The 14180-nt window shown below is 42.7% G+C and overlaps 1 protein-coding gene across 6 annotated transcripts in view; it reads left to right on the forward strand.

Annotated features, from left to right (window-relative positions):
• Nucleotides 1-14180, forward strand: part of ARAP1 (ArfGAP with RhoGAP domain, ankyrin repeat and PH domain 1) — a 2759262-nt gene that overhangs the window by 1231055 nt on the left and 1514027 nt on the right. The window contains exon 1 of one of the 6 annotated variants that reach the window (XM_044073033.1): nucleotides 8212-8373. The exons of the other annotated variants lie outside the window; for them this stretch is intronic. The gene's annotated coding sequence lies outside the window, so the exon portion shown is untranslated. Of the gene's footprint in view, nucleotides 1-8211; nucleotides 8374-14180 lie in introns of those variants that run through there. 6 annotated transcript variants of the gene reach the window in all.

Raw genomic sequence — 14180 nt, forward strand, 5'->3', positions numbered from 1 at the left:
CTCTTGCTGGGAAAACAATTTGAGATCTGATGTTTATCTTCTTTAGGCTTTTAATTAAAGGAATGCAAGCTTTCCTTTTAGAAATCACTGATGAGGAGTAATCATTGTCAAATCGAATGTTATTTCCTTTCATCTTTACTGGGGAATTTGACCAAGCTGTCCTCAATGCCAGATCCTTGTCTCGGGTTGAAACAAATTTAACAATTATAGATCTGGGGGCTGTAGAATTATTTTTTAAAAAGGAGTTTGAGAGAGACCTATGAGCTATCTCTATGCCAAAAGAGAGACGTTCTGGCAGATTTCACGTTTTTGGTAATCAGTTATTTAAGAACTGGATCATATTATCTCCTTCGTCTTTTTCTGGCAGTCCATATATTCTTATATTATTCCTTCTGGATATATTTCCAGATCTTCCACCTTATCCAAAAGTAGAGTATTTTGTTTCAGGATAAATTCAGCATGTTTTTCATTCTCAGACACCTGCCATCTAAATCACTTACTGACTCTTCAGTAGATGAAATCTGAACTGATTGTTTTTTAATAACTTTATTAAGTAAATCACGTTGTTTCCTACAGTCTTCTTTTATGTTGTCCATTTTCCTTCTAGCTTATCCATTTTTATGGAGAGATCCTGAATACTTGTAAGAATAGTTTGTAGCTCTTTCTTCATCAAGCTCTCCTGTGAAGAAACTTTTGAATAGAAATGAATTAGAAAAAATCCAAAAAGCTAAATTATTTTCAAAATGGTGTAACTATAGTTGTTTGTATAAATGGAATTCATTGTGATAATCATTTCCAAGTTGTAACAAATAAATTCTGTCAGAAAAACTGTAAAGAAGCAGAGTAAAGATAATTTGCTACTAACTGTTCAGCATCTTGGCCGCGCCCATGAAGTCTAAACGTTCATGCTGACATGGCTAGTAGTTATGCAGATCAATTCTACACCCACCCAGAAATCTGTATAAACATGTCAGTTGCTACCAAAGCTAAACAAAATGGAAGAGTAAGAACAAACCAGCTTGGTGGCCCACATGCAATAAAAGGAAATAGATAATTAGAGTATATAGCAAAATTAGAGATCTGCAAAGTAAGGCCAACATCAAAGGTTTATCCAAGACACTGAAAAATACCATCAGGTAAACAAAGACTTCCAATGAACTTAAGTTGACATTAAACTCTTAAGGATAATGCCCATTTTGCTCTACTCATGTCAGGAAGTTTCAAGACAACATCCAGCGGTGCTCTAAACATATTCCTAATGACAACACCTACTCTGATCCACTGGATATCACAAATGTAGTAATAGACAAATTCAGTGCAAATTTCACCCCAGAGCCATCTGTACAAAACCCATATATACTTTAGGATCTCATATTCCACCATCTTCACAAAGGAACAATTGTTAAAAATGCTCTGCAAAACAAACAAGCAAGCAAACAAACAAAAACATGCATCCTCTATGGGATCTGATAACATACCAGGCTGCCTGCTTTATAGCACTAAACATGTGGTGTTGCACCTGCACCTATGGTTATTCAACCTGAGCTGAGCCATTGCCTTTATCCTCAAAGACTGGCTCATAGCAGTAAGTAGTGATGTCACAAGGGTAGTCACCCATGGACCCCAGGAATTATAGACCCATCAGCATAATGAATCTCATCTGCAAGGCCAAGGAATGCGTTATAAAAGACCCGATAAACTATGATATAAAAATCTTACAAGATTTGACCTCCAGTGATTTGGCTTTGTTTAGGGTAGATCCTGTCTAATGGATCTGGTGTATTTTTTTTGAAACAGTAATGCAAGCCACAGACAGTTGTCCCACACTCCATACAGCACATCTTACCTCACCAAGACATTTGATGCCATACCACATGCTAACATTATCAACAAGCTAAAAGTGCTTCAGACTGATCCTTCTGTAGTTAGATGAATAGCTAATTGGCTGAGGGACAGAACCCACACCGTGAGGATGGCAAATGTGTGATCAGAGAGCATGAAGGTAACCCGTGGAGTACACAGGGACACATACCAGGTCCTCTGCTATTTGGCATATACAACAGTGGGGAACATTGGTTAACTAAGTTTGCAAATGTCTGTAACTTGGGTGCCATACTCAGATCACCTTCTACAAAAAATACAAGACCAGATGGCTTAATGGTTAAGGTCTTCACCTCCTATGCACAAGGTACAAAGTTCAATCCTGGCCTCTGACCAATGCTTGTTTGGAGTTTGCATGTTCTTCCTGTGTCTCTCCCATGTCCAAAAAACAAGCTGAGTGTTTCCATGTCAAATTCACAAATGAATGGATGCTATACTCAGATCACCTTCTACAAAAAATACAAGACCAGATGGCTTAATGGTTAAGGTCTTTGCCTCCCATGCACAAGGTACAAGGTTCGATCCTGACCTCTGACCAATGCTTCTTTGGAGTTTGCATATTCTCCCTGTGTCTCCGTGGGGTTTCTCCCATGTCTGAAAAACATGCTGAGTGTTTCCATCTCAAACTCACCAATGAATGGAGCTGTGGGCAGCAGCACAGACTTTACATGGTGCCCTATAGGGGGAAGAGTTGTACAGATCAACCCCTTTGGGCATCTACTGTGGTGCACAGTATCCTCAAGATAGGAGAACATGGATCACAGAATGCGTGCTGTGGCAGGGCTAGCCACTCGAAGGTGTAAAATATGGCTCTAAGTGATTTGATCATGTTGACTAATGTTGCCATACATGGGCTTGGGTAGTTACTGGTGATAAGTGGGTTGAGGACCTGGCCTACTCTGACCCATGCCAGGGATCCTTAGTAACAGGGGTATATGTTCCCCTATTGGCCAGTGTGTGCCTGCCATAAAGCCCAGCAGCCCTGGGTCAATAAGCTACTGGATGGGCCAGTGTCTAGTTTCCCAGGCTGGGTTACGTGGGATAGCTCTCTTGAGCGAAAGCCGGATGTAAAACCAACCAACCTGCCAAACATGAAGTGAGAATTGTTACGCTTAATGCAGGTTCACTGATAGGACGCAGCTTGGAAGTGGATGACATGATGATACGGAGGATGCTGGACATACTATGTATCCAAGAGACAAGATGGAAGGGTAGTGCAACAAAGCCACTTGGATTGGGATTCAGACTCTACTACTCAGATGGGGGACAGGTTAGAAATGGTGTAGGAACTGTGGTGAGAGGAGGCTTCAGAAGGCAGTGAGGGATATCATCAGAATTAATGACAGACTCATGGCAATCAGACTCCAGTGTAATGATAAGGCAGTATTCATAATCTCAGCCTATCCCCCACAGCAGGGTTGTGATAGTGAGGAAAATAGTGCATTCAGACAGCAGCTGCAGCACCTACTAGATAAAGTAGGACAGCATGAATTGGTGTTGATAATGGGTGACTTGAATGCACATATTAGGACAGACAGAACAGGATATGAGGACTGCCTTGGTCCACATGGGTGGAGCAACAGGAATAAAGACGGAGAAGCCATTCTAGACTTCTGTCTGGCAAATGGCTTGATAGTAGCCAACACATGGTTCAGAAAGAGAGACAGTCACAAGATCACATACAAGAGTAGCCAACATGCAACTCAGGTAGACTTTCTCCTAGTAAGGAAAAGGCACTGGGGTAGAATCCATAATTGCAAAGTCATCCCCAGTGAAACAGTCAGCCCACAGCATAAACTACTAGCTGCAACAATCAGCTGCAAGCAGTGGTCAGAGAAGGCTCTAAGGTCAACAGTGACCAGACTGAAGACCTGGAAGTTGACTGGAGAGAAAGTACAGCAGTTTAAGAAATTACTCAGGACTCTTGCACCCCAAGAAGAGGAGGAAATAGGTGGAGTTGAAGAAAAGTGGCAGCGCCTAAAAACAGCATGTGTTAGGACTACAGACAAGATATGTGGCCGAGTAAGGTATGGAAATAAGGTACATAAGGAAAGCTGGTGGTGGAATGCAGAAGTCTGGGAAGTCATCAAAAGAAAGAAGGAGTGCAGGAAGAAGTGGGAGATAAAAAAGACCGACCAGGCTAGGAAGGACTACTGGTTGGCTAACAGAAGCTAAGAAAGAAGTTGCAATAGCAAAGAATAGGGCATCGGAGGCACTCTACCAACTTCTGGAAAGTGACTCAGCAAGGGACACAAAGAAACTATATCAGGTTGCAAGGCAAAGACAGAAAGATAAAGAAGATAGTCAGATACCCTTCATAAGAGATGCCAGCAACAACCTGCTCACCAGTCCACAGGACATCAAAGGCAGATGGAAGGAGTATTTCCAGCAGCTTCTGAATAAAGAAAACCCCATAGAAGCTGTACTGGCACATAAACAGTTTACGATGAGAGATGAAGAGGACCCACCTTAGAAGAAGTAAGAACAGCACTAAGGAAAAGTTAGGGAAAGCAACAGGCTCAGATGAGGTCACAGCAGATATGATAAAGATGCTGGGTGACAGAGGGCAGAGATTGCTCCTGAAGGTACTAATAGCAGTGTGGAGAAAAAGGCATATCCCAGATGGCTGGAGAATAAGCATACTCTTGCCAGTGTACAAGAAGAAAGGGGACATCCACAACTGTGAGCAGTACAGAGGCATCAAACTCCTACCACATTGCATGAAAGTTCTGGAGAGGGTAATTGATAAACTGATGGGTAGAGTAGTAGAATGTAAGATGGGAGATGAGCAATTCAGATTCAGATCAGGATGCAGCACAACTGACCCGATGTTTGCACTGAGACAGATACTTGAGAAGAAGCTAGAGATGAGGAGAGAGTCCAACTGGGCATTCCTAGACTTGGAGAAAGCATATGACAAGGTCCCAAGAAAGCTGATCTGGGCAGTACTGCGGTGGTTTGAAGTCACAGAAACATTGGTAGAATTAGTGCAGGCTATGTACAAGGACTTAGTGACTCAAGTACGAACAGTGTTCGGCCTTACAGAGGAGTTCCCAGTGGGAGTGGGTGTACACCAGGGTTTAGCTCTGAGCCCATTACTGTTCATACTGGTGATGGACTACATTATCACAAAGGTTGGAGGGGACAGATTAACAAAGCTGATGTATGTAGGCAATGTGACAGTACAAGCAGATTCTGAGCTAGAACTTCAGCAAAGGATAGGAGAATGGAATGCAAATCTGAAGGCACTTGGGATGAAACTATGCACAAATAAGACAGTGGTAATGGCAGTACATTGGGAAAATCAGAAGAAGCTGGAACAAGTGAACAGCTTCAAGTATCTGGGAGGGGTGGTTGAGGTGAATGGTAGTCTGAATTAAGATGTCAAAGCTAGAATCAGAGAGGCTGCAGCCAACTGGCATAGAGTATCAGGTGTAGTCTATGACAGAAGAATGCCAACGAAGCTGAAAGGTAAGGTGTATAAGACAGTGGAGCGACCAGTACTACTGTATGGTACAGAAATCTGGGCAGTAAAGGCAGAACCATTGAAGAAGCTAGAGGTGATGGAAATTAAGTGCCTGAGAAGGGTGGTAGGATGCACAATGTGGGACAAACGAAGAAATGAGGACATAAGAGCAGAAGCCAAAGTAGCTCCAATTGCAGAAAAGATCAAAGAGAACAGATTATGGTGTTTTAGGCATGTGTAGAAAAGCAGAAGACAATTTGGTGAGGAAAATTTGGAACAGACAGGAAGAAGGTAAGAGGAAGCAAGGATGTCCAGCAAAGAGGGGGATGGATTGTGTGAAAGAAGATCTGCAACAGTCAGGCATGAGTGTTGAAGAAGGCAGGACCTGTGTGGCCCTGAATCGAGAGAGTTGGCAACAGTTAACATGATACCCCGACCACATGTAGAAAAATGGGAAAAAGGGGGCTGATGATGATGACTCAAATCACCTTCTAATATGCAGAATCTGCAAATGAACTTACACACGTTAATAGCAGGTGCTCTGAAAATGAACTAAAACTAAATGCTAAAAAATGCAATATTGTTGCATTTGGTAAACAAATACTCTAACCAGTTTATAGCATAGGCACATAGCCAGACTTAGGTAGAGGCCAACTAGGCGGTCGCATAGTATGCCACTGTAGTAGGGGTGCTTTTCCAGTATTTATTTGGTGTAGGTAGACTAGGATGGGGAACCAGGTGGTGTGGTGGGGGGTGACGTGGAGCCCTTTTGCCTAGGGCATCAGTTGACCAAAGGCCGCTCCTGCATAGACAACACCTCTCTGCAAAATGAAGATGTTTTGAGAGGGCTTGGAACATGGGTAGATCATTCCTTCTCCTTTGATCATCATGTTGCGGCAGTTGTCAGGTAATCTTTCTATCTGGAGCAGCTAATCAAAAAGGGTATTTTCTCTAGATCTAAAGAAGTCCTTACCCCTCTGTATTCTGCAATGATCAGGCACATCATAGAATATAATGCGGCATTTGGGATGTATCTTACTAAACAGATAAAGCAGTTGGAAAGTCTCCAAAGGTTCTTGACAAAAAAAGATCATGTTAGAAAGGACCTGAGTTATGAAGACAGTTTGGAGGCTTTAATCTTACATTCAGTGTACTACAGACTCTTTATGGGTGATCTGTCCTTTTCATTCTGGGCTATTAGGGATCAAGTAGTCCAAGTCCTCTTATTTCTCCACAAATCAAAGAGCCCAGTGAGCACTAGAATCAGAAATCTGAACCACATCATGGTAGAGAGACAAATTTGTCCACAAAAAACTACAAATTCTCTGGAACAAACTTCCTGCCCAGCAATATGACACACTATCAAATCAATCTTAAGAAGAAATTAGACAATTGGATGGGTATTCATAAATTCAACCCCAGTATGACTGACATCGTGCCTTGGAAAAAGGAGTTAAGCACCGGGACTGGCAAAGCGTACATGAACACATGGCCAACTTGCCTTGTATATTCTTTTTGAAATGTTGTGGCATAAAAAGGTCAAATTTTTTTATTAAAATTCAAGATACAGTTGCAGTTATGCCTTTGAAGTACAGAGCACAATCTGAGTGGTGTATAGATAATTGTTTTCATATCATTCCTTAAAAAAATGCATTAATATGTCAAACCATTCTGGAGATTTAATACTTTATATACAGTTAAACCTTCTTCAAAATGTTCATCAGTAAATGGATTATTGAGGCCTTCAGCCGTATGCTGCATAGCTAAGATTCATGGAAGTGAAACAAGTGCTTGTTGTACATTCCCAAAGTTTATTAAAGGGCAGGGGTCATGGTTAGATGGGCAGCTTTTCAGAGAAACCCACACAAGACAGGGACATCAGATTGTTTCTTTCATTAGGACTGATGTTGTTAGGAAGAAAGTGCTGATGGCAAAGTGTGTGTGTGTGTGTGTGTGTGTGTGTGTGTGTGTGTGTGTGTGTGTGTGTGTGTGTGTGTGGAGTAGCAAGATGACAAAGATGCCTGTAGTGTTAAGTGGATTAGTGTGCAGAGAGAAGATTGGAAAACTTGTGCACCTTTTGCCCAGAGGGAATAAACAGAGAATCGTTTTATATATGTGGAATCATACGGGGAAATATACATATACATGTTGGAGCAATTTTAAAAGGAAGCGCGTAGGTGATAGAAAAAGATGTGCTGCTGGCAGGTACACAGCAGTGATAAGAAGGAACTAGTGAATTAAGTTGTGATACAGGGAGGAAAGTGTGTGTTAGTGGGGGAGGGGTAGCTGTGTAGTGTCTTGCTGTGCCAGTGAAAGAAAAGACAGGTCATGTGACTTTCTTTGTCACTCAAAGTGTAAATGTGTATATCTGGCAAACAGATGGGACAGTGAAAGCGTGGGAATGGGGTACATTGTAATTACTAGATAGAGAGTCAGTGTTTGAACACATCTTGCAGACCAAATTTTTCAGCATCTATTTTTTCTGTTTGTTTACTTTTGTCTTTGGGGAGGATGAGATTTGTTCCTTTTACATTGCATAGATTCTCAGCTGGACATTCTTTTGTTGTTATGCTCCATTGTGCTATGTAATGAACTCACCACCAGCAGGAATTATCTACTTGATACCAAGCATACTGATATAAAATTCATTAAGAACTTGACTGATAAAAGGGGGTGTAATTGAATGAAAGACTGGATTTTAATGTTTGTCCCCCTTCAGACTGAATAAAAAGTTTATCTTGCCATAAGGAAAGCACCGTTGTTTACTGTTTAATTGTTGTGTGTGTGTGTGTGGGGGCAGTGCTAGCTGACTGTAGTCAAGTGTGTGCTAACCACCCTCCCCCTTCCTTACTCCTCCCCCAGTTTTTAGGTACTGGCAAACAGTACTTTTGAAAAAGTTTGCAGACTGCTCTTAAGAGTTTGGACAGTATTAGCAGATACTAAATAGGTTACTTAAGTGAAGTTCTGTGTAAAATGTTCTCCCTTTTTGCACTCTGCCAATGAGTCACTGCTGCTTGGATTAACAGGTCAGTGTACACCTGGGTTTGTAACAAATTATTTTTAATATGTAGTGATGAGAGTTGTTTATATCTTGGTAGCTGTAGCTGAAGGTCTTAAACTGACTAATATTCTTGGGAACAGGGAAATCTGAAAGCAGTGATTCCAATGTAGGATAGAGGTTTCTGTTTCATATAAAATAGAATGCATGGAATGTCTGCTTTTTGATATAGGAAAGATACAGCTTTGTATAAACGTTTTAAGGTTTTGTTATGAAATATTAAATCTGGCCATGAAAATAGTTGCTATGTTTCTGTTAAACTGATATTAGAAAGACAATCTAATTTGTGGTCATGTTTTTCTGCATGACAACTGTTTAGTAAAATGTAATTGAAACAATTCACAATAGTGCATTTTGTTGCAGTAATCAGAGGTGTAAGGTGTTTGTTCTTAAACAGCCAAGTCTGAACTGAACAGCACTTAAGAAACATAACTCTGCAAAATTACATTTAAATTTATCATGAGATTGTGTCTTAATTATCATTGAAGTACTTTGTATGTGGAAAGCTCAGAGATACAGTCACTGTAGTTGTTCATCATCATCCAGATCATTTTTTTATAAACTAAAAAATGAATACTCCTCTATTTTTCTGTCTGACATGTCTTCAATACAAACTTTCCATGCAGAGCCATAAATCAGTTTCTCTTCTTTTTGTATTCCTGCTCCCATCCATGCAAATTATCGAATGCAATACACCTGAAAAGTGTTTTGCACACTCACTTTTCTGTGCAGCTGTGTTGCTTTTACTAGATGTGTAGATATACTCTTATGTTATGCTGCATGTAAATTGAATTACTGTGTCCCTTGTCTTACCCCTATATAAAAAAATTGTTTGACTTTGTGTTTCATATTGTCTTTAACTATATCCAATCTGGCTATGTTTTACTACACTACCCCACCAAATGCGCAGTAGCAAGGGCCGCCCAAACCCCGGCCAATAAACCAGCACATTGTGATTTCGTTTGTATATGTATACTGCGGTGGTGGTGCTGCGGTACCGTTGTCGCCTCACAGTAAGACGCCGTCCGGTTCGATTCTCAGCTAGAGCGTCTTCTGTGTGGAGACATGCGTGAATGGGCGTACCCTCGTTGAAGGTTGTGCGTCAGGGCAGGCAACGCGGCACGTAAAAATCTACTGCCAATCATTAGCGGACCGGAGTTCCGTTGTGGCAACCCCTAACCGGGAAAAGCCGAAAGACACAACAACATCGTTGAATAAACATGTTGATGTTTTGTTTGTCTGCATGAATAGTCATATGGGAGTTCATAGGTTCATAGGTTCATACTAGGCTATCTGCCCTAGGGCATTTATAAGCCTAGCCAGAGTGTGTGTGGCTTTTACCACCCCTTAGGATGAGAATACTATACCCATTAGTTTGCTGTGCCTCTGTCCAGCAGTGACACAGAGATGATTCCTAAACCTACGATCTCCCATCCACTGCCAAGATTTCTCTTGAACAGAGTCAGTGAGGGGCTCTGCCTCACATGGACTGGGATTCTGTTCCATAGTGTAGGGAGTCTCTGGGTGATGAATCTGTCCCTCCAGCACGTCCTATTTATATCCGTGTTGAGGTTTAAGTCTCTTGCTCTCGTGGCTCTGGTGGATTTGGATTTTTTGAGGTGGAACATGTCCATTAATTCCGGGTTGGACATGACCTTGTATGTCAGGCACAGATCACCTCTGAGCAGGCGGTATGCGACTGAATAGAGCTGGAGTTTCTTCAGTCGGGCAGCGTATGACATATGTTTGAGCCCCTTTATCCTTTTGGTGAGGAACTTTTGGGGTCTTTCCAACTGCTGCAGGTGTCGGGTAAGGTACATTCGAAATGGGGCGTTGTACTCAATCATTGGTCTGATAAGTGAAGAGTACAGGGGTACAATGACCTATCCTGATCTGGATGTGAATCCCTTCATGATCAGGTGGGCAATGTAGAAGGTCTTCCTAACCACTTTGGCAATGTGAGTGTCAAAAGAGAGGTTACTGTCAACTTGGGTCCCCAGGTCCCTGATAACGTCTTCCGTGTTTAATGGATTACCACCTATGTGGTAATTAGGGGTTACCTTGTTTTTCCCAAAGGGTATGACTATACATTTTTTGGCATTTAGCTTAAGGCCATGACTCTGGCACCAGTTATCCATTTCTATGAGACCTCTCTGGAGGATGTCTGTGTCTGAGTGTCAATTATGGTGCCCATTTTGCAGTCATCTGCAAATTTTGTCAGCCACAATCCCCCTATGTTTGCCTGCACTTCAGAAAAATAAATGCCGAACAAGAGGGGGCCCAGGACTGAGCCCTGTGGGACACCGGTCATGACCGGCTTAGAGTCTGACATGGCACCAGCAACTCTAACCCTGTGGGTTCTGTCCTTGAGCCAGTTTGCAACCCATCTTGTGACATATGGGTTTACATCTAAGCTGGTGAGCTTTTCTATGATGCCCGAGTGGGGTATTGTGTCGAACGCTTTTGCTAGGTCAAGGTAGGCTGTGTGAACTGCCTTACCCTCATCAATGGCCTTAGTGACTGTTTCGAAAAAGTCGACCAAGTTCAAAAGGCAGGATCTGCCCTTGACAAAGCCAAATTGGGTAGGATCCAGTGTCTGTAGGTCCCCAATGTCTTTATATATGAGTTCCATTATGATCCTCTCCATAGCTTTGCAGACAAGGCTCATCAAGCTTATGGGGCGGTAATTTCCAGGGTCTGTACAAGCACCGCCTTTGTGGAGTGGGACCACAGTTGCCATTCTTTGGGTATGTATCCTGTAGTAAGGCTAAGATTAAACAGCAGCCTTATGTGTGGGTTTAGTTCCTCATTGAGTTTGTGTAGCACACAGCCGGGGACACCGTCCAGTCCCATTGATGCTGTGTTTTTTGCTTTAGAGAGAGCAGCTCTCACCTGGGCATCTGAGATGTTTGGGAAGCTAGACTCTGGTGGGAAGATATTTCTCCTTTTGGGGGAGGGAGGAGAAATTTGCACTGAACCTGTCTGCCAGTATGTTGGCAATGTCTGTGGGTTCAGTGATTTTTGTATCATTTTGGACTAATTCTGAGCATATCTGGGAGTTTCCACCCAGGTTTCTAACATAGCTAAAGAAGGCCTTATGATTGTCTTTTGTGTCATTAGCGATTTTTCTCTCAAAGTTGGCCTTGGATGATTTTATGAGTGATCGTAGTTTTGCTAGTAGTGATCAGAGATGCCTTCCCTTTTAGGGATTTTGCTCTGTCATGTAGTAGCTTTCTCCTCTTGTTGTAGAGTTTGTTTATGGCTGGGGTCCACCAGACTGGGTGCCTGCCTTTGGTGGAAAGGGTCTTGATTTTATTAGGGATTGCTTGATCCATACATTCCTGGAGGTGCTCGTAGAAGGCATTTGTAAGGGTTTCAGCAGCGTGGGTTGTGGTTTCCACTGGCTTGGGGCCTTGAAGGATACCACTCCAGTCTTAAGAAGTGTGAAGTTTGCTTTTGAGAAGTTCTTCACTGTGGTCTTTTGCTGGGGTTGGGCGGGATGTGGATCTCCAGTGAGATTAATTTATGGTCTGATCTCACCAATGAGGGATATACTTCGTGTGGAGCATTTTGTCCCCATGTTTGTGATGATCAGGTCTAGTATATTTTCTCCTCTTGTGGGAATGGTGACTAGTTGTTCCATAGCATTTGAGTTTATGAACTCCAGGAACCTTTGGGCTAGGGTGCTGGGGCTTGAGTAATGTTCCCAGTCTATGTTTGGGTAGTTGAAGTCACCCAATATGATGGTGTTTGGAGAGACATTCATACTCTCCAGTGTCTTCAGGAAGGCTGTGTGGGTTTCCTGAGTTTGAGAGGGTGGTCTGTAGCATGCTACAAACTGTAGGGCAGTTTTACCTATGGTTAATTGCACCTGGATGGTCTCCGATGCTTCGTGCATTGCCACTAACCTGGAGGTGTGGGTATCCTTTATGAATATGGATATTCCCCCTCCTTTTGTGGTTCGGTCTGGATTTTGGGGCGGGCATGATATGAGGTATAACCTGATAGTGCCGGGGTGCTCTCAGGAGCCTTGAACCAGGTTTCAGTCACAGCACAGACATCGATGTTCTCCATACTGAGGAGGGCTTGAGGCGTGCATCTTGAGGTTTAGACTTCTGGCATTGAGCAGTATTACCCTTAGTTTTCTCCATTTTTGTTTTCTAGGGTGGTAGGTTTATCATTTGAGCCTTGCCTAAAAAGGCACTATGGGGTGGCAAGAGCCTTTGCCAATATCCGGAAGCCCAGGGTGACAGGTGCAAGCCGCCCGAAACAGCGTGGCTTGTCAAGCATGTCATCCCAGGCAGACAGACATTGGATCCCCTTAGAATGACACCAGTAATTAAGCCAATTATTAAAGCTGATCATTTTGTCTCTGTATTGTGGCATCATTCTTGGTGAGGGTAGGATACTGCTCAGGGTCAGGGTCATACCGGCCTGGGCTACATAATCTGAGAGCTCCTCTATGTCTCTTTTCATGTAGTCCAGGCTCAGGTCGTTCACACCGGCATGGACAATGACTGAGTCATACTTGTACTTGCTGTGGAGACCTGAGTGCTTGTGTTATGTGGCGGATTCTAGTGCCTGACAGGCAGCTTACTGTGATCTTTTCCTTGTTCAGTCTGGTGAGTGGGACGTCAGTGTGTCTGACTATGGAGTCACCTATAACAAGTGTGTCTGGCATTGTGTTTGGCCTTAAGGGCTGTGACTGTTTAGCACACTGACTTTGAGAACTATGTGTTGCATGTCTTATGTCTTGAGGTGGCAGTTGCTTGGGTGTCTGCTTTGGAGGCCTCTGTAGTTTTGGTAGATTTTGATCAGTGCCTCCAGTATGTCTTTGTGTGTTTATGTGTTTGTTTTGCAGTTGTGATAGTTCTATGTGAAACTGGGTTTGTGGTGTGCGTGGTTTCCTTCTCCTCCTGTCTGGTCTTGCCAGTCCTGAGTTGAGAGAGCTCAGCCTCCAGTATGGCTATATAGTTGCATTTCTCACATGTATTTGTGTTTTGTGGGAGAAGGAGTGGGTTGTCTGTGTACATGAGGCAATTGTAACATTGCCTAAAGATGCCCAGATTCACCAGCTGAACAGGAGAGGATGCTAGCAACTGACCCTTTGACATGCTAGAAAAAGTGAAAAAGTTTGCTGTGTAACTGAGTCAGAAGGGACCTATAGGGAAATGGGTACTCAAGGGGATTCTAGGCTAATGTAGTACTTTGTTTAGTATATAAGTACTTTACCTATATAAAAATGCTTTAGGAGCAAGTGCTGAGCTTTTGAGATAGAGAATAGACTGTTTAGATTGCAACTAGAGAAGTTCTAAGGGAAAAATTAAAGAGCAGACTTTACGGAGCCAGAAATAGTTTAACCTTGTTTAACCGGCGCTGCCCGATGGTGCTCTATGGGCAACTTCACGCAAAAGCACGCTAAAGCGGGCTTTATTACAGGTGGCTGAAAAGAGCTAGGAATTGACCCAAAATGGCCAATAGACTACAAGTTTCTGGCTGCAACCACTCCTCTAGGGACAAATAGGCTGCTCAGTGCTCCCCACTCCCACTGGTGAACAAAGACGCTTCCTTTTATCCAAATAAGGATATGGAATAGCACAGGAACCAAGACAAAGCCCAGAGATCAGCAAACTCTGAAGACTGGACTATTCTAGTTCAGTAAGGCAGGAAAACAAGATTTTTTTTGTTTTTTGTCTTTTGCAGAAAACAGAGGAAAAACAGACAGTAAATGCTATAAATGCTTTTAAACGGCTAGTGCACTTGAGTTTGTTAGCC

Source organism: Protopterus annectens, chromosome 5.part1 (assembly GCF_019279795.1).
Source record: "Protopterus annectens isolate FY-2018-M chromosome 5.part1, PAN1.0, whole genome shotgun sequence".
NCBI lineage: Eukaryota > Metazoa > Chordata > Ceratodontiformes > Protopteridae > Protopterus > Protopterus annectens.